Source organism: Antedon bifida, chromosome 6 (genome assembly GCF_963402885.1).
Source record: "Antedon bifida chromosome 6, ecAntBifi1.1, whole genome shotgun sequence".
Taxonomy (NCBI): domain Eukaryota; kingdom Metazoa; phylum Echinodermata; class Crinoidea; order Comatulida; family Antedonidae; genus Antedon; species Antedon bifida.
In genome coordinates this window covers 8,767,640-8,789,967 of record NC_136231.1, presented here as the reverse complement: position 1 = coordinate 8,789,967, position 22,328 = coordinate 8,767,640, and the positions used below count along the sequence as shown (strand labels likewise).

Here is a 22,328-nt window from a genome sequence, read left to right as displayed (position 1 = left end):
ACTTGCGGTTCAAGATTATACCTTAGATAGATCTTATTGTTACTGTCATAAAAACATAATTGAAAGGTAAAACAAATTTTGTTTAGTATAATTTAAAAAAGTTAAACATAGGTCTACGACACCAGGTATTCCCAGGCGGTCTCCCATCCAAGTACTAACCAGGCCCGACGTTGTTTAACTGCGGTGATCGGACGAGAACCGGTGTTTTCAACGTGGTATGGTTGTAGACATTCGTTAACTTCCGGTTCAAGATTATAGAGATCTTATAGTCACTGTCTTAATCTCTACAAACACATATATCCTATAACCTAATACTTTTGGAATTTATTATAGAACATTTTCTAGGATTCAAATTAGCAGCTGCTGAAACCATGACTTTGGTATTTGCACACACTTCTGTTCAAGAAACACATAATTGAAAGGTAAAATAAACTTTGTTTAGTATAATTTAAAAAAGTTAAACATAGGTCTACGACACCAGGTATTCCCAGGCGGTCTCCCATCCAAGTACTAACCAGGCCCGACGTTGTTTAACTGCGGTGATCGGACGAGAACCGGTGTTTTCAACGTGGTATGGTCGTAGACATTCGGTTACTGAGTTGGGCGTTTTTTAATTAATAAAAAGACAATATAAAAGAAACAATAACACTGTACAAAGAAGCATAACACAATAGCGGCATGTACAAAAGCTTCAGGCCGCTTTGTTGCTAAGAAGCAAACGCGCACAGAAGTGGACGCCCGCGTAGTACAGTGACGTTTGTACGGTCACCACAGCAGCAACATACAACAACAAACATGTCTTTGAACAACAACTTGTTTAACTTCAATGATCGGACGAGAACCGTTGTTTTCAAGGCAGTTTAATTGAAAAACTTTCGATTAACTTCGGTTACAGTTTGAATTTATTTACTTATACTATCATCAACAGTATAAACACATTTTGTCAAAATGTAAACATTTAAAAAAGACTATATATATTTTAGGATTATTAAAAAGATAAACACAGGTGTACGACACCAGATATTCCCAGGCAACCTGGTACGGTTGTAGACATTCGGTTACTTGCGGTTCAAGATTATACCTTAGATAGATCTTATTGTTACTGTCATAAAAACATAATTGAAAGGTAAAACAAATTTTGTTTAGTATAATTTAAAAAAGTTAAACATAGGTCTACGACACCAGGTATTCCCAGGCGGTCTCCCATCCAAGTACTAACCAGGCCCGACGTTGTTTAACTGCGGTGATCGGACGAGAACCGGTGTTTTCAACGTGGTATGGTTGTAGACATTCGCTAACTTGCGGTTCAAGATTATAGAGATCTTAGAGTCACTGTCTTAATCTCTACAAACACATATATCCTATAACCTAATACTTTTGGAATTTATTATAGAACATTTTCTAGGATTCAAATTAGCAGCTGCTGAAACCATGACTTTGGTATTTGCACACACTTCTGTTCAAGAAACACATAATTGAAAGGTAAAATAAACTTTGTTTAGTATAATTTTAAAAAAGTTAAACATAGGTCTACGACACCAGGTATTCCCAGGCGGTCTCCCATCCAAGTACTAACCAGGCCCGACGTTGTTTAACTGCGGTGATCGGACGAGAACCGGTGTTGTCAACGTGGTATGGTCGTAGACATTCGGTTACTGAGTTGGGCGTTTTTTAATTAATAAAAAGACAATATAAAAGAAACAATAACACTGTACAAAGAAGCATAACACAATAGCGGCATGTACAAAAGCTTCAGGCCGCTTTGTTGCTAAGAAGCAAACGCGCACACAAGTGGACGCCCGCGTAGTACAGTGACGTTTGTACGGTCACCACAGCAGCAACATACAACAACAAACATGTCTTTGAACAACAACTTGTTTAACTTCAATGATCGGACGAGAACCGTTGTTTTCAAGGCAGTTTAGTTGAAAAACTTTCGATTAACTTCGGTTACAGTTTGAATTTATTTACTTATACTATCATCAACAGTATAAACACATTTTGTCAAAATGTAAACATTTAAAAAAGACTATATTTTAGGATTATTAAAAAGATAAACACAGGTGTACGACACCAGATATTCCCAGGCAACCTGGTACGGTTGTAGACATTCGGTTACTTGCGGTTCAAGATTATACCTTAGATAGATCTTATAGTTACTGTCATAAAAACATAATTGAAAGGTAAAATAAACTTTGTTTAGTATAATTTAAAAAAAAGTTAAACATAGGTCTACGACACCAGGTATTCCCAGGCGGTCTCCCATCCAAGTACTAACCAGGCCCGACGTTGTTTAACTGCGGTGATCGGACGAGAACCGGTGTTTTCAACGTGGTATGGTTGTAGACATTCGGTTACTTGCGGTTCAAGATTATACCTTAGATAGATCTTATTGTTACTGTCATAAAAACATAATTGAAAGGTAAAACAAATTTTGTTTAGTATAATTTAAAAAAGTTAAACATAGGTCTACGACACCAGGTATTCCCAGGCGGTCTCCCATCCAAGTACTAACCAGGCCCGACGTTGTTTAACTGCGGTGATCGGACGAGAACCGGTGTTTTCAACGTGGTATGGTTGTAGACATTCGTTAACTTGCGGTTCAAGATTATAGAGATCTTATAGTCACTGTCTTAATCTCTACAAACACATATATCCTATAACCTAATACTTTTGGAATTTATTATAGAACATTTTCTAGGATTCAAATTAGCAGCTGCTGAAACCATGACTTTTGTATTTGCACACACTTCTGTTCAAGAAACACATAATTGAAAGGTAAAATAAACTTTGTTTAGTATAATTTAAAAAAAGTTAAACATAGGTCTACGACACCAGGTATTCCCAGGCGGTCTCCCATCCAAGTACTAACCAGGCCCGACGTTGTTTAACTGCGGTGATCGGACGAGAACCGGTGTTTTCAACGTGGTATGGTCGTAGACATTCGGTTACTGAGTTGGGCGTTTTTTAATTAATAAAAAGACAATATAAAAGAAACAATAACACTGTACAAAGAAGCATAACACAATAGCGGCATGTACAAAAGCTTCAGGCCGCTTTGTTGCTAAGAAGCAAACGCGCACACAAGTGGACGCCCGCGTAGTACAGTGACGTTTGTACGGTCACCACAGCAGCAACATACAACAACAAACATGTCTTTGAACAACAACTTGTTTAACTTCAATGATCGGACGAGAACCGTTGTTTTCAAGGCAGTTTAATTGAAAAACTTTCGATTAACTTCGGTTACAGTTTGAATTTATTTACTTATACTATCATCAACAGTATAAACACATTTTGTCAAAATGTAAACATTTAAAAAAGACTATATTTTAGGATTATTAAAAAGATAAACACAGGTGTACGACACCAGATATTCCCAGGCAACCTGGTACGGTTGTAGACATTCGGTTACTTGCGGTTCAAGATTATACCTTAGATAGATCTTATAGTTACTGTCATAAAAACATAATTGAAAGGTAAAATAAACTTTGTTTAATATAATTTAAAAAAAAGTTAAACATAGGTCTACGACACCAGGTATTCCCAGGCGGTCTCCCATCCAAGTACTAACCAGGCCCGACGTTGTTTAACTGCGGTGATCGGACGAGAACCGGTGTTTTCAACGTGGTATGGTTGTAGACATTCGGTTACTTGCGGTTCAAGATTATACCTTAGATAGATCTTATTGTTACTGTCATAAAAACATAATTGAAAGGTAAAACAAATTTTGTTTAGTATAATTTAAAAAAGTTAAACATAGGTCTACGACACCAGGTATTCCCAGGCGGTCTCCCATCCAAGTACTAACCAGGCCCGACGTTGTTTAACTGCGGTGATCGGACGAGAACCGGTGTTTTCAACGTGGTATGGTTGTAGACATTCGTTAACTTGCGGTTCAAGATTATAGAGATCTTATAGTCACTGTCTTAATCTCTACAAACACATATATCCTATAACCTAATACTTTTGGAATTTATTATAGAACATTTTCTAGGATTCAAATTAGCAGCTGCTGAAACCATGACTTTGGTATTTGCACACACTTCTGTTCAAGAAACACATAATTGAAAGGTAAAATAAACTTTGTTTAGTATAATTTAAAAAAAGTTAAACATAGGTCTACGACACCAGGTATTCCCAGGCGGTCTCCCATCCAAGTACTAACCAGGCCCGACGTTGTTTAACTGCGGTGATCGGACGAGAACCGGTGTTTTCAACGTGGTATGGTCGTAGACATTCGGTTACTGAGTTGGGCGTTTTTTAATTAATAAAAAGACAATATAAAAGAAACAATAACACTGTACAAAGAAGCATAACACAATAGCGGCATGTACAAAAGCTTCAGGCCGCTTTGTTGCTAAGAAGCAAACGCGCACAGAAGTGGACGCCCGCGTAGTACAGTGACGTTTGTACGGTCACCACAGCAGCAACATACAACAACAAACATGTCTTTGAACAACAACTTGTTTAACTTCAATGATCGGACGAGAACCGTTGTTTTCAAGGCAGTTTAATTGAAAAACTTTCGATTAACTTCGGTTACAGTTTGAATTTATTTACTTATACTATCATCAACAGTATAAACACATTTTGTCAAAATGTAAACATTTAAAAAAGACTATATTTTAGGATTATTAAAAAGATAAACACAGGTGTACGACACCAGATATTCCCAGGCAACCTGGTACGGTTGTAGACATTCGGTTACTTGCGGTTCAAGATTATACCTTAGATAGATCTTATAGTTACTGTCATAAAAACATAATTGAAAGGTAAAATAAACTTTGTTTAGTATAATTTAAAAAAAAGTTAAACATAGGTCTACGACACCAGGTATTCCCAGGCGGTCTCCCATCCTAGTACTAACCAGGCCCGACGTTGTTTAACTGCGGTGATCGGACGAGAACCGGTGTTTTCAACGTGGTATGGTTGTAGACATTCGGTTACTTGCGGTTCAAGATTATACCTTAGATAGATCTTATTGTTACTGTCATAAAAACATAATTGAAAGGTAAAACAAATTTTGTTTAGTATAATTTAAAAAAGTTAAACATAGGTCTACGACACCAGGTATTCCCAGGCGGTCTCCCATCCAAGTACTAACCAGGCCCGACGTTGTTTAACTGCGGTGATCGGACGAGAACCGGTGTTTTCAACGTGGTATGGTTGTAGACATTCGTTAACTTGCGGTTCAAGATTATAGAGATCTTATAGTCACTGTCTTAATCTCTACAAACACATATATCCTATAACCTAATACTTTTGGAATTTATTATAGAACATTTTCTAGGATTCAAATTAGCAGCTGCTGAAACCATGACTTTGGTATTTGCACACACTTCTGTTCAAGAAACACATAATTGAAAGGTAAAATAAACTTTGTTTAGTATAATTTAAAAAAAGTTAAACATAGGTCTACGACACCAGGTATTCCCAGGCGGTCTCCCATCCAAGTACTAACCAGGCCCGACGTTGTTTAACTGCGGTGATCGGACGAGAACCGGTGTTTTCAACGTGGTATGGTCGTAGACATTCGGTTACTGAGTTGGGCGTTTTTTAATTAATAAAAAGACAATATAAAAGAAACAATAACACTGTACAAAGAAGCATAACACAATAGCGGCATGTACAAAAGCTTCAGGCCGCTTTGTTGCTAAGAAGCAAACGCGCACAGAAGTGGACGCCCGCGTAGTACAGTGACGTTTGTACGGTCACCACAGCAGCAACATACAACAACAAACATGTCTTTGAACAACAACTTGTTTAACTTCAATGATCGGACGAGAACCGTTGTTTTCAAGGCAGTTTAATTGAAAAACTTTCGATTAACTTCGGTTACAGTTTGAATTTATTTACTTATACTATCATCAACAGTATAAACACATTTTGTCAAAATGTAAACATTTAAAAAAGACTATATTTTAGGATTATTAAAAAGATAAACACAGGTGTACGACACCAGATATTCCCAGGCAACCTGGTACGGTTGTAGACATTCGGTTACTTGCGGTTCAAGATTATACCTTAGATAGATCTTATTGTTACTGTCATAAAAACATAATTGAAAGGTAAAACAAATTTTGTTTAGTATAATTTAAAAAAGTTAAACATAGGTCTACGACACCAGGTATTCCCAGGCGGTCTCCCATCCAAGTACTAACCAGGCCCGACGTTGTTTAACTGCGGTGATCGGACGAGAACCGGTGTTTTCGACGTGGTATGGTTGTAGACATTCGCTAACTTGCGGTTCAAGATTATAGAGATCTTATAGTCACTGTCTTAATCTCTACAAACACATATATCCTATAACCTAATACTTTTGGAATTTATTATAGAACATTTTCTAGGATTCAAATTAGCAGCTGCTGAAACCATGACTTTGGTATTTGCACACACTTCTGTTCAAGAAACACATAATTGAAAGGTAAAATAAACTTTGTTTAGTATAATTTAAAAAAAGTTAAACATAGGTCTACGACACCAGGTATTCCCAGGCGGTCTCCCATCCAAGTACTAACCAGGCCCGACGTTGTTTAACTGCGGTGATCGGACGAGAACCGGTGTTGTCAACGTGGTATGGTCGTAGACATTCGGTTACTGAGTTGGGCGTTTTTTAATTAATAAAAAGACAATATAAAAGAAACAATAACACTGTACAAAGAAGCATAACACAATAGCGGCATGTACAAAAGCTTCAGGCCGCTTTGTTGCTAAGAAGCAAACGCGCACACAAGTGGACGCCCGCGTAGTACAGTGACGTTTGTACGGTCACCACAGCAGCAACATACAACAACAAACATGTCTTTGAACAACAACTTGTTTAACTTCAATGATCGGACGAGAACCGTTGTTTTCAAGGCAGTTTAGTTGAAAAACTTTCGATTAACTTCGGTTACAGTTTGAATTTATTTACTTATACTATCATCAACAGTATAAACACATTTTGTCAAAATGTAAACATTTAAAAAAGACTATATTTTAGGATTATTAAAAAGATAAACACAGGTGTACGACACCAGATATTCCCAGGCAACCTGGTACGGTTGTAGACATTCGGTTACTTGCGGTTCAAGATTATACCTTAGATAGATATTATAGTTACTGTCATAAAAACATAATTGAAAGGTAAAATAAACTTTGTTTAGTATAATTTAAAAAAAAGTTAAACATAGGTCTACGACACCAGGTATTCCCAGGCGGTCTCCCATCCAAGTACTAACCAGGCCCGACGTTGTTTAACTGCGGTGATCGGACGAGAACCGGTGTTTTCAACGTGGTATGGTTGTAGACATTCGGTTACTTGCGGTTCAAGATTATACCTTAGATAGATCTTATTGTTACTGTCATAAAAACATAATTGAAAGGTAAAACAAATTTTGTTTAGTATAATTTAAAAAAGTTAAACATAGGTCTACGACACCAGGTATTCCCAGGCGGTCTCCCATCCAAGTACTAACCAGGCCCGACGTTGTTTAACTGCGGTGATCGGACGAGAACCGGTGTTTTCAACGTGGTATGGTTGTAGACATTCGTTAACTTGCGGTTCAAGATTATAGAGATCTTATAGTCACTGTCTTAATCTCTACAAACACATATATCCTATAACCTAATACTTTTGGAATTTATTATAGAACATTTTCTAGGATTCAAATTAGCAGCTGCTGAAACCATGACTTTGGTATTTGCACACACTTCTGTTCAAGAAACACATAATTGAAAGGTAAAATAAACTTTGTTTAGTATAATTTAAAAAAAGTTAAACATAGGTCTACGACACCAGGTATTCCCAGGCGGTCTCCCATCCAAGTACTAACCAGGCCCGACGTTGTTTAACTGCGGTGATCGGACGAGAACCGGTGTTGTCAACGTGGTATGGTCGTAGACATTCGGTTACTGAGTTGGGCGTTTTTTAATTAATAAAAAGACAATATAAAAGAAACAATAACACTGTACAAAGAAGCATAACACAATAGCGGCATGTACAAAAGCTTCAGGCCGCTTTGTTGCTAAGAAGCAAACGCGCACACAAGTGGACGCCCGCGTAGTACAGTGACGTTTGTACGGTCACCACAGCAGCAACATACAACAACAAACATGTCTTTGAACAACAACTTGTTTAACTTCAATGATCGGACGAGAACCGTTGTTTTCAAGGCAGTTTAGTTGAAAAACTTTCGATTAACTTCGGTTACAGTTTGAATTTATTTACTTATACTATCATCAACAGTATATACACATTTTGTCAAAATGTAAATATTTAAAAAAGACTATATTTTAGGATTATTAAAAAGATAAACACAGGTGTACGACACCAGATATTCCCAGGCAACCTGGTACGGTTGTAGACATTCGGTTACTTGCGGTTCAAGATTATACCTTAGATAGATCTTATAGTTACTGTCATAAAAACATAATTGAAAGGTAAAATAAACTTTGTTTAGTATAATTTAAAAAAAGTTAAACATAGGTCTACGACACCAGGTATTCCCAGGCGGTCTCCCATCCAAGTACTAACCAGGCCCGACGTTGTTTAACTGCGGTGATCGGACGAGAACCGGTGTTTTCAACGTGGTATGGTCGTAGACATTCGGTTACTGAGTTGGGCGTTTTTTAATTAATAAAAAGACAATATAAAAGAAACAATAACACTGTACAAAGAAGCATAACACAATAGCGGCATGTACAAAAGCTTCAGGCCGCTTTGTTGCTAAGAAGCAAACGCGCACACAAGTGGACGCCCGCGTAGTACAGTGACGTTTGTACGGTCACCACAGCAGCAACATACAACAACAAACATGTCTTTGAACAACAACTTGTTTAACTTCAATGATCGGACGAGAACCGTTGTTTTCAAGGCAGTTTAATTGAAAAACTTTCGATTAACTTCGGTTACAGTTTGAATTTATTTACTTATACTATCATCAACAGTATATACACATTTTGTCAAAATGTAAATATTTAAAAAAGACTATATTTTAGGATTATTAAAAAGATAAACACAGGTGTACGACACCAGATATTCCCAGGCAACCTGGTACGGTTGTAGACATTCGGTTACTTGCGGTTCAAGATTATACCTTAGATAGATCTTATAGTTACTGTCATAAAAACATAATTGAAAGGTAAAATAAACTTTGTTTAGTATAATTTAAAAAAAAGTTAAACATAGGTCTACGACACCAGGTATTCCCAGGCGGTCTCCCATCCTAGTACTAACCAGGCCCGACGTTGTTTAACTGCGGTGATCGGACGAGAACCGGTGTTTTCAACGTGGTATGGTTGTAGACATTCGGTTACTTGCGGTTCAAGATTATACCTTAGATAGATCTTATTGTTGCTGTCATAAAAACATAATTGAAAGGTAAAACAAATTTTGTTTAGTATAATTTAAAAAAGTTAAACATAGGTCTACGACACCAGGTATTCCCAGGCGGTCTCCCATCCAAGTACTAACCAGGCCCGACGTTGTTTAACTGCGGTGATCGGACGAGAACCGGTGTTTTCAACGTGGTATGGTTGTAGACATTCGCTAACTTGCGGTTCAAGATTATAGAGATCTTATAGTCACTGTCTTAATCTCTACAAACACATATATCCTATAACCTAATACTTTTGGAATTTATTATAGAACATTTTCTAGGATTCAAATTAGCAGCTGCTGAAACCATGACTTTTGTATTTGCACACACTTCTGTTCAAGAAACACATAATTGAAAGGTAAAATAAACTTTGTTTAGTATAATTTAAAAAAAGTTAAACATAGGTCTACGACACCAGGTATTCCCAGGCGGTCTCCCATCCAAGTACTAACCAGGCCCGACGTTGTTTAACTGCGGTGATCGGACGAGAACCGGTGTTTTCAACGTGGTATGGTCGTAGACATTCGGTTACTGAGTTGGGCGTTTTTTAATTAATAAAAAGACAATATAAAAGAAACAATAACACTGTACAAAGAAGCATAACACAATAGCGGCATGTACAAAAGCTTCAGGCCGCTTTGTTGCTAAGAAGCAAACGCGCACACAAGTGGACGCCCGCGTAGTACAGTGACGTTTGTACGGTCACCACAGCAGCAACATACAACAACAAACATGTCTTTGAACAACAACTTGTTTAACTTCAATGATCGGACGAGAACCGTTGTTTTCAAGGCAGTTTAATTGAAAAACTTTCGATTAACTTCGGTTACAGTTTGAATTTATTTACTTATACTATCATCAACAGTATATACACATTTTGTCAAAATGTAAATATTTAAAAAAGACTATATTTTAGGATTATTAAAAAGATAAACACAGGTGTACGACACCAGATATTCCCAGGCAACCTGGTACGGTTGTAGACATTCGGTTACTTGCGGTTCAAGATTATACCTTAGATAGATCTTATAGTTACTGTCATAAAAACATAATTGAAAGGTAAAATAAACTTTGTTTAGTATAATTTAAAAAAAGTTAAACATAGGTCTACGACACCAGGTATTCCCAGGCGGTCTCCCATCCAAGTACTAACCAGGCCCGACGTTGTTTAACTGCGGTGATCGGACGAGAACCGGTGTTTTCAACGTGGTATGGTCGTAGACATTCGGTTACTGAGTTGGGCGTTTTTTAATTAATAAAAAGACAATATAAAAGAAACAATAACACTGTACAAAGAAGCATAACACAATAGCGGCATGTACAAAAGCTTCAGGCCGCTTTGTTGCTAAGAAGCAAACGCGCACACAAGTGGACGCCCGCGTAGTACAGTGACGTTTGTACGGTCACCACAGCAGCAACATACAACAACAAACATGTCTTTGAACAACAACTTGTTTAACTTCAATGATCGGACGAGAACCGTTGTTTTCAAGGCAGTTTAATTGAAAAACTTTCGATTAACTTCGGTTACAGTTTGAATTTATTTACTTATACTATCATCAACAGTATATACACATTTTGTCAAAATGTAAATATTTAAAAAAGACTATATTTTAGGATTATTAAAAAGATAAACACAGGTGTACGACACCAGATATTCCCAGGCAACCTGGTACGGTTGTAGACATTCGGTTACTTGCGGTTCAAGATTATACCTTAGATAGATCTTATAGTTACTGTCATAAAAACATAATTGAAAGGTAAAATAAACTTTGTTTAGTATAATTTAAAAAAAAGTTAAACATAGGTCTACGACACCAGGTATTCCCAGGCGGTCTCCCATCCTAGTACTAACCAGGCCCGACGTTGTTTAACTGCGGTGATCGGACGAGAACCGGTGTTTTCAACGTGGTATGGTTGTAGACATTCGGTTACTTGCGGTTCAAGATTATACCTTAGATAGATCTTATTGTTGCTGTCATAAAAACATAATTGAAAGGTAAAACAAATTTTGTTTAGTATAATTTAAAAAAGTTAAACATAGGTCTACGACACCAGGTATTCCCAGGCGGTCTCCCATCCAAGTACTAACCAGGCCCGACGTTGTTTAACTGCGGTGATCGGACGAGAACCGGTGTTTTCAACGTGGTATGGTTGTAGACATTCGCTAACTTGCGGTTCAAGATTATAGAGATCTTATAGTCACTGTCTTAATCTCTACAAACACATATATCCTATAACCTAATACTTTTGGAATTTATTATAGAACATTTTCTAGGATTCAAATTAGCAGCTGCTGAAACCATGACTTTGGTATTTGCACACACTTCTGTTCAAGAAACACATAATTGAAAGGTAAAATAAACTTTGTTTAGTATAATTTAAAAAAAGTTAAACATAGGTCTACGACACCAGGTATTCCCAGGCGGTCTCCCATCCAAGTACTAACCAGGCCCGACGTTGTTTAACTGCGGTGATCGGACGAGAACCGGTGTTTTCAACGTGGTATGGTCGTAGACATTCGGTTACTGAGTTGGGCGTTTTTTAATTAATAAAAAGACAATATAAAAGAAACAATAACACTGTACAAAGAAGCATAACACAATAGCGGCATGTACAAAAGCTTCAGGCCGCTTTGTTGCTAAGAAGCAAACGCGCACACAAGTGGACGCCCGCGTAGTACAGTGACGTTTGTACGGTCACCACAGCAGCAACATACAACAACAAACATGTCTTTGAACAACAACTTGTTTAACTTCAATGATCGGACGAGAACCGTTGTTTTCAAGGCAGTTTAGTTGAAAAACTTTCGATTAACTTCGGTTACAGTTTGAATTTATTTACTTATACTATCATCAACAGTATAAACACATTTTGTCAAAATGTAAACATTTAAAAAAGACTATATTTTAGGATTATTAAAAAGATAAACACAGGTGTACGACACCAGATATTCCCAGGCAACCTGGTACGGTTGTAGACATTCGGTTACTTGCGGTTCAAGATTATACCTTAGATAGATCTTATAGTTACTGTCATAAAAACATAATTGAAAGGTAAAATAAACTTTGTTTAGTATAATTTTAAAAAAAGTTAAACATAGGTCTACGACACCAGGTATTCCCAGGCGGTCTCCCATCCAAGTACTAACCAGGCCCGACGTTGTTTAACTGCGGTGATCGGACGAGAACCGGTGTTTTCAACGTGGTATGGTTGTAGACATTCGGTTACTTGCGGTTCAAGATTATACCTTAGATAGATCTTATTGTTACTGTCATAAAAACATAATTGAAAGGTAAAACAAATTTTGTTTAGTATAATTTAAAAAAGTTAAACATAGGTCTACGACACCAGGTATTCCCAGGCGGTCTCCCATCCAAGTACTAACCAGGCCCGACGTTGTTTAACTGCGGTGATCGGACGAGAACCGGTGTTTTCAACGTGGTATGGTTGTAGACATTCGTTAACTTGCGGTTCAAGATTATAGAGATCTTATAGTCACTGTCTTAATCTCTACAAACACATATATCCTATAACCTAATACTTTTGGAATTTATTATAGAACATTTTCTAGGATTCAAATTAGCAGCTGCTGAAACCATGACTTTGGTATTTGCACACACTTCTGTTCAAGAAACACATAATTGAAAGGTAAAATAAACTTTGTTTAGTATAATTTAAAAAAAGTTAAACATAGGTCTACGACACCAGGTATTCCCAGGCGGTCTCCCATCCAAGTACTAACCAGGCCCGACGTTGTTTAACTGCGGTGATCGGACGAGAACCGGTGTTTTCAACGTGGTATGGTCGTAGACATTCGGTTACTGAGTTGGGCGTTTTTTAATTAATAAAAAGACAATATAAAAGAAACAATAACACTGTACAAAGAAGCATAACACAATAGCGGCATGTACAAAAGCTTCAGGCCGCTTTGTTGCTAAGAAGCAAACGCGCACAGAAGTGGACGCCCGCGTAGTACAGTGACGTTTGTACGGTCACCACAGCAGCAACATACAACAACAAACATGTCTTTGAACAACAACTTGTTTAACTTCAATGATCGGACGAGAACCGTTGTTTTCAAGGCAGTTTAATTGAAAAACTTTCGATTAACTTCGGTTACAGTTTGAATTTATTTACTTATACTATCATCAACAGTATAAACACATTTTGTCAAAATGTAAACATTTAAAAAAGACTATATTTTAGGATTATTAAAAAGATAAACACAGGTGTACGACACCAGATATTCCCAGGCAACCTGGTACGGTTGTAGACATTCGGTTACTTGCGGTTCAAGATTATACCTTAGATAGATCTTATTGTTACTGTCATAAAAACATAATTGAAAGGTAAAACAAATTTTGTTTAGTATAATTTAAAAAAGTTAAACATAGGTCTACGACACCAGGTATTCCCAGGCGGTCTCCCATCCAAGTACTAACCAGGCCCGACGTTGTTTAACTGCGGTGATCGGACGAGAACCGGTGTTTTCAACGTGGTATGGTTGTAGACATTCGTTAACTTGCGGTTCAAGATTATAGAGATCTTATAGTCACTGTCTTAATCTCTACAAACACATATATCCTATAACCTAATACTTTTGGAATTTATTATAGAACATTTTCTAGGATTCAAATTAGCAGCTGCTGAAACCATGACTTTTGTATTTGCACACACTTCTGTTCAAGAAACACATAATTGAAAGGTAAAATAAACTTTGTTTAGTATAATTTAAAAAAAGTTAAACATAGGTCTACGACACCAGGTATTCCCAGGCGGTCTCCCATCCAAGTACTAACCAGGCCCGACGTTGTTTAACTGCGGTGATCGGACGAGAACCGGTGTTTTCAACGTGGTATGGTCGTAGACATTCGGTTACTGAGTTGGGCGTTTTTTAATTAATAAAAAGACAATATAAAAGAAACAATAACACTGTACAAAGAAGCATAACACAATAGCGGCATGTACAAAAGCTTCAGGCCGCTTTGTTGCTAAGAAGCAAACGCGCACACAAGTGGACGCCCGCGTAGTACAGTGACGTTTGTACGGTCACCACAGCAGCAACATACAACAACAAACATGTCTTTGAACAACAACTTGTTTAACTTCAATGATCGGACGAGAACCGTTGTTTTCAAGGCAGTTTAGTTGAAAAACTTTCGATTAACTTCGGTTACAGTTTGAATTTATTTACTTATACTATCATCAACAGTATAAACACATTTTGTCAAAATGTAAACATTTAAAAAAGACTATATTTTAGGATTATTAAAAAGATAAACACAGGTGTACGACACCAGATATTCCCAGGCAACCTGGTACGGTTGTAGACATTCGGTTACTTGCGGTTCAAGATTATACCTTAGATAGATATTATAGTTACTGTCATAAAAACATAATTGAAAGGTAAAATAAACTTTGTTTAGTATAATTTAAAAAAAAGTTAAACATAGGTCTACGACACCAGGTATTCCCAGGCGGTCTCCCATCCAAGTACTAACCAGGCCCGACGTTGTTTAACTGCGGTGATCGGACGAGAACCGGTGTTTTCAACGTGGTATGGTTGTAGACATTCGGTTACTTGCGGTTCAAGATTATACCTTAGATAGATCTTATTGTTACTGTCATAAAAACATAATTGAAAGGTAAAACAAATTTTGTTTAGTATAATTTAAAAAAGTTAAACATAGGTCTACGACACCAGGTATTCCCAGGCGGTCTCCCATCCAAGTACTAACCAGGCCCGACGTTGTTTAACTGCGGTGATCGGACGAGAACCGGTGTTTTCAACGTGGTATGGTTGTAGACATTCGTTAACTTGCGGTTCAAGATTATAGAGATCTTATAGTCACTGTCTTAATCTCTACAAACACATATATCCTATAACCTAATACTTTTGGAATTTATTATAGAACATTTTCTAGGATTCAAATTAGCAGCTGCTGAAACCATGACTTTTGTATTTGCACACACTTCTGTTCAAGAAACACATAATTGAAAGGTAAAATAAACTTTGTTTAGTATAATTTAAAAAAAGTTAAACATAGGTCTACGACACCAGGTATTCCCAGGCGGTCTCCCATCCAAGTACTAACCAGGCCCGACGTTGTTTAACTGCGGTGATCGGACGAGAACCGGTGTTTTCAACGTGGTATGGTCGTAGACATTCGGTTACTGAGTTGGGCGTTTTTTAATTAATAAAAAGACAATATAAAAGAAACAATAACACTGTACAAAGAAGCATAACACAATAGCGGCATGTACAAAAGCTTCAGGCCGCTTTGTTGCTAAGAAGCAAACGCGCACAGAAGTGGACGCCCGCGTAGTACAGTGACGTTTGTACGGTCACCACAGCAGCAACATACAACAACAAACATGTCTTTGAACAACAACTTGTTTAACTTCAATGATCGGACGAGAACCGTTGTTTTCAAGGCAGTTTAATTGAAAAACTTTCGATTAACTTCGGTTACAGTTTGAATTTATTTACTTATACTATCATCAACAGTATAAACACATTTTGTCAAAATGTAAACATTTAAAAAAGACTATATTTTAGGATTATTAAAAAGATAAACACAGGTGTACGACACCAGATATTCCCAGGCAACCTGGTACGGTTGTAGACATTCGGTTACTTGCGGTTCAAGATTATACCTTAGATAGATCTTATTGTTACTGTCATAAAAACATAATTGAAAGGTAAAACAAATTTTGTTTAGTATAATTTAAAAAAGTTAAACATAGGTCTACGACACCAGGTATTCCCAGGCGGTCTCCCATCCAAGTACTAACCAGGCCCGACGTTGTTTAACTGCGGTGATCGGACGAGAACCGGTGTTTTCAACGTGGTATGGTTGTAGACATTCGTTAACTTGCGGTTCAAGATTATAGAGATCTTATAGTCACTGTCTTAATCTCTACAAACACATATATCCTATAACCTAATACTTTTGGAATTTATTATAGAACATTTTCTAGGATTCAAATTAGCAGCTGCTGAAACCATGACTTTTGTATTTGCACACACTTCTGTTCAAGAAACACATAATTGAAAGGTAAAATAAACTTTGTTTAGTATAATTTAAAAAAAGTTAAACATAGGTCTACGACACCAGGTATTCCCAGGCGGTCTCCCATCCAAGTACTAACCAGGCCCGACGTTGTTTAACTGCGGTGATCGGACGAGAACCGGTGTTTTCAACGTGGTATGGTCGTAGACATTCGGTTACTGAGTTGGGCGTTTTTTAATTAATAAAAAGACAATATAAAAGAAACAATAACACTGTACAAAGAAGCATAACACAATAGCGGCATGTACAAAAGCTTCAGGCCGCTTTGTTGCTAAGAAGCAAACGCGCACACAAGTGGACGCCCGCGTAGTACAGTGACGTTTGTACGGTCACCACAGCAGCAACATACAACAACAAACATGTCTTTGAACAACAACTTGTTTAACTTCAATGATCGGACGAGAACCGTTGTTTTCAAGGCAGTTTAGTTGAAAAACTTTCGATTAACTTCGGTTACAGTTTGAATTTATTTACTTATACTATCATCAACAGTATAAACACATTTTGTCAAAATGTAAACATTTAAAAAAGACTATATTTTAGGATTATTAAAAAGATAAACACAGGTGTACGACACCAGATATTCCCAGGCAACCTGGTACGGTTGTAGACATTCGGTTACTTGCGGTTCAAGATTATACCTTAGATAGATATTATAGTTACTGTCATAAAAACATAATTGAAAGGTAAAATAAACTTTGTTTAGTATAATTTAAAAAAAAGTTAAACATAGGTCTACGACACCAGGTATTCCCAGGCGGTCTCCCATCCAAGTACTAACCAGGCCCGACGTTGTTTAACTGCGGTGATCGGACGAGAACCGGTGTTTTCAACGTGGTATGGTTGTAGACATTCGGTTACTTGCGGTTCAAGATTATACCTTAGATAGATCTTATTGTTACTGTCATAAAAACATAATTGAAAGGTAAAACAAATTTTGTTTAGTATAATTTAAAAAAGTTAAACATAGGTCTACGACACCAGGTATTCCCAGGCGGTCTCCCATCCAAGTACTAACCAGGCCCGACGTTGTTTAACTGCGGTGATCGGACGAGAACCGGTGTTTTCAACGTGGTATGGTTGTAGACATTCGTTAACTTGCGGTTCAAGATTATAGAGATCTTATAGTCACTGTCTTAATCTCTACAAACACATATATCCTATAACCTAATACTTTTGGAATTTATTATAGAACATTTTCTAGGATTCAAATTAGCAGCTGCTGAAACCATGACTTTTGTATTTGCACACACTTCTGTTCAAGAAACACATAATTGAAAGGTAAAATAAACTTTGTTTAGTATAATTTTAAAAAAGTTAAACATAGGTCTACGACACCAGGTATTCCCAGGCGGTCTCCCATCCAAGTACTAACCAGGCCCGACGTTGTTTAACTGCGGTGATCGGACGAGAACCGGTGTTTTCAACGTGGTATGGTCGTAGACATTCGGTTACTGAGTTGGGCGTTTTTTAATTAATAAAAAGACAATATAAAAGAAACAATAACACTGTACAAAGAAGCATAACACAATAGCGGCATGTACAAAAGCTTCAGGCCGCTTTGTTGCTAAGAAGCAAACGCGCACAGAAGTGGACGCCCGCGTAGTACAGTGACGTTTGTACGGTCACCACAGCAGCAACATACAACAACAAACATGTCTTTGAACAACAACTTGTTTAACTTCAATGATCGGACGAGAACCGTTGTTTTCAAGGCAGTTTAATTGAAAAACTTTCGATTAACTTCGGTTACAGTTTGAATTTATTTACTTATACTATCATCAACAGTATAAACACATTTTGTCAAAATGTAAACATTTAAAAAAGACTATATTTTAGGATTATTAAATAGATAAACACAGGTGTACGACACCAGATATTCCCAGGCAACCTGGTACGGTTGTAGACATTCGGTTACTTGCGGTTCAAGATTATACCTTAGATAGATCTTATAGTTACTGTCATAAAAACATAATTGAAAGGTAAAATAAACTTTGTTTAGTATAATTTAAAAAAAAGTTAAACATAGGTCTACGACACCAGGTATTCCCAGGCGGTCTCCCATCCTAGTACTAACCAGGCCCGACGTTGTTTAACTGCGGTGATCGGACGAGAACCGGTGTTTTCAACGTGGTATGGTTGTAGACATTCGGTTACTTGCGGTTCAAGATTATACCTTAGATAGATCTTATTGTTACTGTCATAAAAACATAATTGAAAGGTAAAACAAATTTTGTTTAGTATAATTTAAAAAAGTTAAACATAGGTCTACGACACCAGGTATTCCCAGGCGGTCTCCCATCCAAGTACTAACCAGGCCCGACGTTGTTTAACTGCGGTGATCGGACGAGAACCGGTGTTTTCGACGTGGTATGGTTGTAGACATTCGCTAACTTGCGGTTCAAGATTATAGAGATCTTATAGTCACTGTCTTAATCTCTACAAACACATATATCCTATAACCTAATACTTTTGGAATTTATTATAGAACATTTTCTAGGATTCAAATTAGCAGCTGCTGAAACCATGACTTTGGTATTTGCACACACTTCTGTTCAAGAAACACATAATTGAAAGGTAAAATAAACTTTGTTTAGTATAATTTAAAAAAAAGTTAAACATAGGTCTACGACACCAGGTATTCCCAGGCGGTCTCCCATCCAAGTACTAACCAGGCCCGACGTTGTTTAACTGCGGTGATCGGACGAGAACCGGTGTTTTCAACGTGGTATGGTTGTAGACATTCGTTAACTTGCGGTTCAAGATTATACCTTAGATAGATCTTATTGTTACTGTCATAAAAACATAATTGAAAGGTAAAACAAATTTTGTTTAGTATAATTTAAAAAAGTTAAACATAGGTCTACGACACCAGGTATTCCCAGGCGGTCTCCCATCCAAGTACTAACCAGGCCCGACGTTGTTTAACTGCGGTGATCGGACGAGAACCGGTGTTGTCAACGTGGTATGGTCGTAGACATTCGGTTACTGAGTTGGGCGTTTTTTAATTAATAAAAAGACAATATAAAAGAAACAATAACACTGTACAAAGAAGCATAACACAATAGCGGCATGTACAAAAGCTTCAGGCCGCTTTGTTGCTAAGAAGCAAACGCGCACACAAGTGGACGCCCGCGTAGTACAGTGACGTTTGTACGGTCACCACAGCAGCAACATACAACAACAAACATGTCTTTGAACAACAACTTGTTTAACTTCAATGATCGGACGAGAACCGTTGTTTTCAAGGCAGTTTAGTTGAAAAACTTTCGATTAACTTCGGTTACAGTTTGAATTTATTTACTTATACTATCATCAACAGTATAAACACATTTTGTCAAAATGTAAACATTTAAAAAAGACTATATTTTAGGATTATTAAAAAGATAAACACAGGTGTACGACACCAGATATTCCCAGGCAACCTGGTACGGTTGTAGACATTCGGTTACTTGCGGTTCAAGATTATACCTTAGATAGATATTATAGTTACTGTCATAAAAACATAATTGAAAGGTAAAATAAACTTTGTTTAGTATAATTTAAAAAAAAGTTAAACATAGGTCTACGACACCAGGTATTCCCAGGCGGTCTCCCATCCAAGTACTAACCAGGCCCGACGTTGTTTAACTGCGGTGATCGGACGAGAACCGGTGTTTTCAACGTGGTATGGTTGTAGACATTCGGTTACTTGCGGTTCAAGATTATACCTTAGATAGATCTTATTGTTACTGTCATAAAAACATAATTGAAAGGTAAAACAAATTTTGTTTAGTATAATTTAAAAAAGTTAAACATAGGTCTACGACACCAGGTATTCCCAGGCGGTCTCCCATCCAAGTACTAACCAGGCCCGACGTTGTTTAACTGCGGTGATCGGACGAGAACCGGTGTTTTCAACGTGGTATGGTTGTAGACATTCGTTAACTTGCGGTTCAAGATTATAGAGATCTTATAGTCACTGTCTTAATCTCTACAAACACATATATCCTATAACCTAATACTTTTGGAATTTATTATAGAACATTTTCTAGGATTCAAATTAGCAGCTGCTGAAACCATGACTTTTGTATTTGCACACACTTCTGTTCAAGAAACACATAATTGAAAGGTAAAATAAACTTTGTTTAGTATAATTTTAAAAAAGTTAAACATAGGTCTACGACACCAGGTATTCCCAGGCGGTCTCCCATCCAAGTACTAACCAGGCCCGACGTTGTTTAACTGCGGTGATCGGACGAGAACCGGTGTTTTCAACGTGGTATGGTCGTAGACATTCGGTTACTGAGTTGGGCGTTTTTTAATTAATAAAAAGACAATATAAAAGAAACAATAACACTGTACAAAGAAGCATAACACAATAGCGGCATGTACAAAAGCTTCAGGCCGCTTTGTTGCTAAGAAGCAAACGCGCACAGAAGTGGACGCCCGCGTAGTACAGTGACGTTTGTACGGTCACCACAGCAGCAACATACAACAACAAACATGTCTTTGAACAACAACTTGTTTAACTTCAATGATCGGACGAGAACCGTTGTTTTCAAGGCAGTTTAATTGAAAAACTTTCGATTAACTTCGGTTACAGTTTGAATTTATTTACTTATACTATCATCAACAGTATAAACACATTTTGTCAAAATGTAAACATTTAAAAAAGACTATATTTTAGGATTATTAAATAGATAAACACAGGTGTACGACACCAGATATTCCCAGGCAACCTGGTACGGTTGTAGACATTCGGTTACTTGCGGTTCAAGATTATACCTTAGATAGATCTTATAGTTACTGTCATAAAAACATAATTGAAAGGTAAAATAAACTTTGTTTAGTATAATTTAAAAAAAAGTTAAACATAGGTCTACGACACCAGGTATTCCCAGGCGGTCTCCCATCCTAGTACTAACCAGGCCCGACGTTGTTTAACTGCGGTGATCGGACGAGAACCGGTGTTTTCAACGTGGTATGGTTGTAGACATTCGGTTACTTGCGGTTCAAGATTATACCTTAGATAGATCTTATTGTTACTGTCATAAAAACATAATTGAAAGGTAAAACAAATTTTGTTTAGTATAATTTAAAAAAGTTAAACATAGGTCTACGACACCAGGTATTCCCAGGCGGTCTCCCATCCAAGTACTAACCAGGCCCGACGTTGTTTAACTGCGGTGATCGGACGAGAACCGGTGTTTTCGACGTGGTATGGTTGTAGACATTCGCTAACTTGCGGTTCAAGATTATAGAGATCTTATAGTCACTGTCTTAATCTCTACAAACACATATATCCTATAACCTAATACTTTTGGAATTTATTATAGAACATTTTCTAGGATTCAAATTAGCAGCTGCTGAAACCATGACTTTGGTATTTGCACACACTTCTGTTCAAGAAACACATAATTGAAAGGTAAAATAAACTTTGTTTAGTATAATTTAAAAAAAGTTAAACATAGGTCTACGACACCAGGTATTCCCAGGCGGTCTCCCATCCAAGTACTAACCAGGCCCGACGTTGTTTAACTGCGGTGATCGGACGAGAACCGGTGTTGTCAACGTGGTATGGTCGTAGACATTCGGTTACTGAGTTGGGCGTTTTTTAATTAATAAAAAGACAATATAAAAGAAACAATAACACTGTACAAAGAAGCATAACACAATAGCGGCATGTACAAAAGCTTCAGGCCGCTTTGTTGCTAAGAAGCAAACGCGCACACAAGTGGACGCCCGCGTAGTACAGTGACGTTTGTACGGTCACCACAGCAGCAACATACAACAACAAACATGTCTTTGAACAACAACTTGTTTAACTTCAATGATCGGACGAGAACCGTTGTTTTCAAGGCAGTTTAGTTGAAAAACTTTCGATTAACTTCGGTTACAGTTTGAATTT

At 37.3% G+C, this 22,328-nt stretch overlaps 49 non-coding genes across 49 annotated transcripts; all 49 read right to left on the bottom strand.

The window, feature by feature from the left end:
* Nucleotides 1–110: 110 nt before the first annotated feature.
* LOC144846386 (5S ribosomal RNA) lies at nucleotides 111–229 on the bottom strand. The gene has a single exon (XR_013613006.1). It is a non-coding gene; the product is annotated as a 5S ribosomal RNA (ribosomal RNA).
* Nucleotides 230–466: 237 nt separating this feature from the next.
* Nucleotides 467–585, bottom strand: LOC144846209 (5S ribosomal RNA). Its single transcript, XR_013612834.1, has one exon. It is a non-coding gene; the product is annotated as a 5S ribosomal RNA (ribosomal RNA).
* Nucleotides 586–1,170: 585 nt separating this feature from the next.
* LOC144846385 (5S ribosomal RNA) lies at nucleotides 1,171–1,289 on the bottom strand. The gene has a single exon (XR_013613005.1). It is a non-coding gene; the product is annotated as a 5S ribosomal RNA (ribosomal RNA).
* Nucleotides 1,290–1,527: 238 nt separating this feature from the next.
* LOC144846987 (5S ribosomal RNA) lies at nucleotides 1,528–1,646 on the bottom strand. The gene has a single exon (XR_013613564.1). It is a non-coding gene; the product is annotated as a 5S ribosomal RNA (ribosomal RNA).
* A 583-nt stretch (nucleotides 1,647–2,229) lies between these two features.
* On the bottom strand, nucleotides 2,230–2,348 carry LOC144846384 (5S ribosomal RNA). Its single transcript, XR_013613004.1, has one exon. It is a non-coding gene; the product is annotated as a 5S ribosomal RNA (ribosomal RNA).
* A 118-nt stretch (nucleotides 2,349–2,466) lies between these two features.
* Nucleotides 2,467–2,585, bottom strand: LOC144846383 (5S ribosomal RNA). The gene has a single exon (XR_013613003.1). It is a non-coding gene; the product is annotated as a 5S ribosomal RNA (ribosomal RNA).
* A 238-nt stretch (nucleotides 2,586–2,823) lies between these two features.
* LOC144846196 (5S ribosomal RNA) lies at nucleotides 2,824–2,942 on the bottom strand. Its single transcript, XR_013612823.1, has one exon. It is a non-coding gene; the product is annotated as a 5S ribosomal RNA (ribosomal RNA).
* Nucleotides 2,943–3,525: 583 nt separating this feature from the next.
* LOC144846381 (5S ribosomal RNA) lies at nucleotides 3,526–3,644 on the bottom strand. The gene has a single exon (XR_013613001.1). It is a non-coding gene; the product is annotated as a 5S ribosomal RNA (ribosomal RNA).
* A 118-nt stretch (nucleotides 3,645–3,762) lies between these two features.
* On the bottom strand, nucleotides 3,763–3,881 carry LOC144846380 (5S ribosomal RNA). The gene has a single exon (XR_013613000.1). It is a non-coding gene; the product is annotated as a 5S ribosomal RNA (ribosomal RNA).
* A 238-nt stretch (nucleotides 3,882–4,119) lies between these two features.
* Nucleotides 4,120–4,238, bottom strand: LOC144846185 (5S ribosomal RNA). Its single transcript, XR_013612811.1, has one exon. It is a non-coding gene; the product is annotated as a 5S ribosomal RNA (ribosomal RNA).
* A 583-nt stretch (nucleotides 4,239–4,821) lies between these two features.
* LOC144847065 (5S ribosomal RNA) lies at nucleotides 4,822–4,940 on the bottom strand. The gene has a single exon (XR_013613639.1). It is a non-coding gene; the product is annotated as a 5S ribosomal RNA (ribosomal RNA).
* Nucleotides 4,941–5,058: 118 nt separating this feature from the next.
* LOC144846379 (5S ribosomal RNA) lies at nucleotides 5,059–5,177 on the bottom strand. The gene has a single exon (XR_013612999.1). It is a non-coding gene; the product is annotated as a 5S ribosomal RNA (ribosomal RNA).
* A 238-nt stretch (nucleotides 5,178–5,415) lies between these two features.
* LOC144846173 (5S ribosomal RNA) lies at nucleotides 5,416–5,534 on the bottom strand. Its single transcript, XR_013612800.1, has one exon. It is a non-coding gene; the product is annotated as a 5S ribosomal RNA (ribosomal RNA).
* Nucleotides 5,535–6,115: 581 nt separating this feature from the next.
* On the bottom strand, nucleotides 6,116–6,234 carry LOC144846567 (5S ribosomal RNA). The gene has a single exon (XR_013613180.1). It is a non-coding gene; the product is annotated as a 5S ribosomal RNA (ribosomal RNA).
* Nucleotides 6,235–6,472: 238 nt separating this feature from the next.
* Nucleotides 6,473–6,591, bottom strand: LOC144846986 (5S ribosomal RNA). The gene has a single exon (XR_013613563.1). It is a non-coding gene; the product is annotated as a 5S ribosomal RNA (ribosomal RNA).
* A 583-nt stretch (nucleotides 6,592–7,174) lies between these two features.
* Nucleotides 7,175–7,293, bottom strand: LOC144846378 (5S ribosomal RNA). The gene has a single exon (XR_013612998.1). It is a non-coding gene; the product is annotated as a 5S ribosomal RNA (ribosomal RNA).
* A 118-nt stretch (nucleotides 7,294–7,411) lies between these two features.
* Nucleotides 7,412–7,530, bottom strand: LOC144846376 (5S ribosomal RNA). Its single transcript, XR_013612997.1, has one exon. It is a non-coding gene; the product is annotated as a 5S ribosomal RNA (ribosomal RNA).
* A 238-nt stretch (nucleotides 7,531–7,768) lies between these two features.
* On the bottom strand, nucleotides 7,769–7,887 carry LOC144846985 (5S ribosomal RNA). The gene has a single exon (XR_013613562.1). It is a non-coding gene; the product is annotated as a 5S ribosomal RNA (ribosomal RNA).
* Nucleotides 7,888–8,469: 582 nt separating this feature from the next.
* LOC144846162 (5S ribosomal RNA) lies at nucleotides 8,470–8,588 on the bottom strand. The gene has a single exon (XR_013612789.1). It is a non-coding gene; the product is annotated as a 5S ribosomal RNA (ribosomal RNA).
* A 583-nt stretch (nucleotides 8,589–9,171) lies between these two features.
* LOC144847063 (5S ribosomal RNA) lies at nucleotides 9,172–9,290 on the bottom strand. Its single transcript, XR_013613637.1, has one exon. It is a non-coding gene; the product is annotated as a 5S ribosomal RNA (ribosomal RNA).
* Nucleotides 9,291–9,408: 118 nt separating this feature from the next.
* Nucleotides 9,409–9,527, bottom strand: LOC144846375 (5S ribosomal RNA). The gene has a single exon (XR_013612996.1). It is a non-coding gene; the product is annotated as a 5S ribosomal RNA (ribosomal RNA).
* Nucleotides 9,528–9,765: 238 nt separating this feature from the next.
* Nucleotides 9,766–9,884, bottom strand: LOC144846149 (5S ribosomal RNA). Its single transcript, XR_013612777.1, has one exon. It is a non-coding gene; the product is annotated as a 5S ribosomal RNA (ribosomal RNA).
* A 582-nt stretch (nucleotides 9,885–10,466) lies between these two features.
* On the bottom strand, nucleotides 10,467–10,585 carry LOC144846138 (5S ribosomal RNA). The gene has a single exon (XR_013612766.1). It is a non-coding gene; the product is annotated as a 5S ribosomal RNA (ribosomal RNA).
* Nucleotides 10,586–11,168: 583 nt separating this feature from the next.
* Nucleotides 11,169–11,287, bottom strand: LOC144847062 (5S ribosomal RNA). Its single transcript, XR_013613636.1, has one exon. It is a non-coding gene; the product is annotated as a 5S ribosomal RNA (ribosomal RNA).
* Nucleotides 11,288–11,405: 118 nt separating this feature from the next.
* LOC144846374 (5S ribosomal RNA) lies at nucleotides 11,406–11,524 on the bottom strand. The gene has a single exon (XR_013612995.1). It is a non-coding gene; the product is annotated as a 5S ribosomal RNA (ribosomal RNA).
* Nucleotides 11,525–11,762: 238 nt separating this feature from the next.
* Nucleotides 11,763–11,881, bottom strand: LOC144846127 (5S ribosomal RNA). Its single transcript, XR_013612755.1, has one exon. It is a non-coding gene; the product is annotated as a 5S ribosomal RNA (ribosomal RNA).
* Nucleotides 11,882–12,464: 583 nt separating this feature from the next.
* LOC144846373 (5S ribosomal RNA) lies at nucleotides 12,465–12,583 on the bottom strand. Its single transcript, XR_013612994.1, has one exon. It is a non-coding gene; the product is annotated as a 5S ribosomal RNA (ribosomal RNA).
* Nucleotides 12,584–12,701: 118 nt separating this feature from the next.
* LOC144846372 (5S ribosomal RNA) lies at nucleotides 12,702–12,820 on the bottom strand. The gene has a single exon (XR_013612993.1). It is a non-coding gene; the product is annotated as a 5S ribosomal RNA (ribosomal RNA).
* Nucleotides 12,821–13,058: 238 nt separating this feature from the next.
* Nucleotides 13,059–13,177, bottom strand: LOC144846115 (5S ribosomal RNA). The gene has a single exon (XR_013612744.1). It is a non-coding gene; the product is annotated as a 5S ribosomal RNA (ribosomal RNA).
* Nucleotides 13,178–13,758: 581 nt separating this feature from the next.
* Nucleotides 13,759–13,877, bottom strand: LOC144846371 (5S ribosomal RNA). The gene has a single exon (XR_013612992.1). It is a non-coding gene; the product is annotated as a 5S ribosomal RNA (ribosomal RNA).
* Nucleotides 13,878–14,115: 238 nt separating this feature from the next.
* LOC144846103 (5S ribosomal RNA) lies at nucleotides 14,116–14,234 on the bottom strand. Its single transcript, XR_013612733.1, has one exon. It is a non-coding gene; the product is annotated as a 5S ribosomal RNA (ribosomal RNA).
* Nucleotides 14,235–14,817: 583 nt separating this feature from the next.
* On the bottom strand, nucleotides 14,818–14,936 carry LOC144846369 (5S ribosomal RNA). Its single transcript, XR_013612990.1, has one exon. It is a non-coding gene; the product is annotated as a 5S ribosomal RNA (ribosomal RNA).
* A 118-nt stretch (nucleotides 14,937–15,054) lies between these two features.
* On the bottom strand, nucleotides 15,055–15,173 carry LOC144846368 (5S ribosomal RNA). Its single transcript, XR_013612989.1, has one exon. It is a non-coding gene; the product is annotated as a 5S ribosomal RNA (ribosomal RNA).
* Nucleotides 15,174–15,411: 238 nt separating this feature from the next.
* Nucleotides 15,412–15,530, bottom strand: LOC144846091 (5S ribosomal RNA). Its single transcript, XR_013612722.1, has one exon. It is a non-coding gene; the product is annotated as a 5S ribosomal RNA (ribosomal RNA).
* A 581-nt stretch (nucleotides 15,531–16,111) lies between these two features.
* LOC144846367 (5S ribosomal RNA) lies at nucleotides 16,112–16,230 on the bottom strand. The gene has a single exon (XR_013612988.1). It is a non-coding gene; the product is annotated as a 5S ribosomal RNA (ribosomal RNA).
* Nucleotides 16,231–16,468: 238 nt separating this feature from the next.
* On the bottom strand, nucleotides 16,469–16,587 carry LOC144846080 (5S ribosomal RNA). Its single transcript, XR_013612711.1, has one exon. It is a non-coding gene; the product is annotated as a 5S ribosomal RNA (ribosomal RNA).
* Nucleotides 16,588–17,170: 583 nt separating this feature from the next.
* LOC144846366 (5S ribosomal RNA) lies at nucleotides 17,171–17,289 on the bottom strand. Its single transcript, XR_013612987.1, has one exon. It is a non-coding gene; the product is annotated as a 5S ribosomal RNA (ribosomal RNA).
* A 118-nt stretch (nucleotides 17,290–17,407) lies between these two features.
* On the bottom strand, nucleotides 17,408–17,526 carry LOC144846365 (5S ribosomal RNA). Its single transcript, XR_013612986.1, has one exon. It is a non-coding gene; the product is annotated as a 5S ribosomal RNA (ribosomal RNA).
* Nucleotides 17,527–17,764: 238 nt separating this feature from the next.
* LOC144846068 (5S ribosomal RNA) lies at nucleotides 17,765–17,883 on the bottom strand. The gene has a single exon (XR_013612700.1). It is a non-coding gene; the product is annotated as a 5S ribosomal RNA (ribosomal RNA).
* A 583-nt stretch (nucleotides 17,884–18,466) lies between these two features.
* On the bottom strand, nucleotides 18,467–18,585 carry LOC144847061 (5S ribosomal RNA). Its single transcript, XR_013613635.1, has one exon. It is a non-coding gene; the product is annotated as a 5S ribosomal RNA (ribosomal RNA).
* A 118-nt stretch (nucleotides 18,586–18,703) lies between these two features.
* On the bottom strand, nucleotides 18,704–18,822 carry LOC144846566 (5S ribosomal RNA). Its single transcript, XR_013613179.1, has one exon. It is a non-coding gene; the product is annotated as a 5S ribosomal RNA (ribosomal RNA).
* Nucleotides 18,823–19,061: 239 nt separating this feature from the next.
* On the bottom strand, nucleotides 19,062–19,180 carry LOC144846364 (5S ribosomal RNA). The gene has a single exon (XR_013612985.1). It is a non-coding gene; the product is annotated as a 5S ribosomal RNA (ribosomal RNA).
* A 118-nt stretch (nucleotides 19,181–19,298) lies between these two features.
* Nucleotides 19,299–19,417, bottom strand: LOC144846984 (5S ribosomal RNA). Its single transcript, XR_013613561.1, has one exon. It is a non-coding gene; the product is annotated as a 5S ribosomal RNA (ribosomal RNA).
* A 583-nt stretch (nucleotides 19,418–20,000) lies between these two features.
* Nucleotides 20,001–20,119, bottom strand: LOC144846363 (5S ribosomal RNA). Its single transcript, XR_013612984.1, has one exon. It is a non-coding gene; the product is annotated as a 5S ribosomal RNA (ribosomal RNA).
* A 118-nt stretch (nucleotides 20,120–20,237) lies between these two features.
* On the bottom strand, nucleotides 20,238–20,356 carry LOC144846362 (5S ribosomal RNA). The gene has a single exon (XR_013612983.1). It is a non-coding gene; the product is annotated as a 5S ribosomal RNA (ribosomal RNA).
* Nucleotides 20,357–20,594: 238 nt separating this feature from the next.
* On the bottom strand, nucleotides 20,595–20,713 carry LOC144846057 (5S ribosomal RNA). Its single transcript, XR_013612689.1, has one exon. It is a non-coding gene; the product is annotated as a 5S ribosomal RNA (ribosomal RNA).
* Nucleotides 20,714–21,296: 583 nt separating this feature from the next.
* On the bottom strand, nucleotides 21,297–21,415 carry LOC144847060 (5S ribosomal RNA). Its single transcript, XR_013613634.1, has one exon. It is a non-coding gene; the product is annotated as a 5S ribosomal RNA (ribosomal RNA).
* Nucleotides 21,416–21,533: 118 nt separating this feature from the next.
* LOC144846565 (5S ribosomal RNA) lies at nucleotides 21,534–21,652 on the bottom strand. The gene has a single exon (XR_013613178.1). It is a non-coding gene; the product is annotated as a 5S ribosomal RNA (ribosomal RNA).
* A 238-nt stretch (nucleotides 21,653–21,890) lies between these two features.
* On the bottom strand, nucleotides 21,891–22,009 carry LOC144846982 (5S ribosomal RNA). The gene has a single exon (XR_013613559.1). It is a non-coding gene; the product is annotated as a 5S ribosomal RNA (ribosomal RNA).
* Nucleotides 22,010–22,328: the final 319 nt, after the last annotated feature.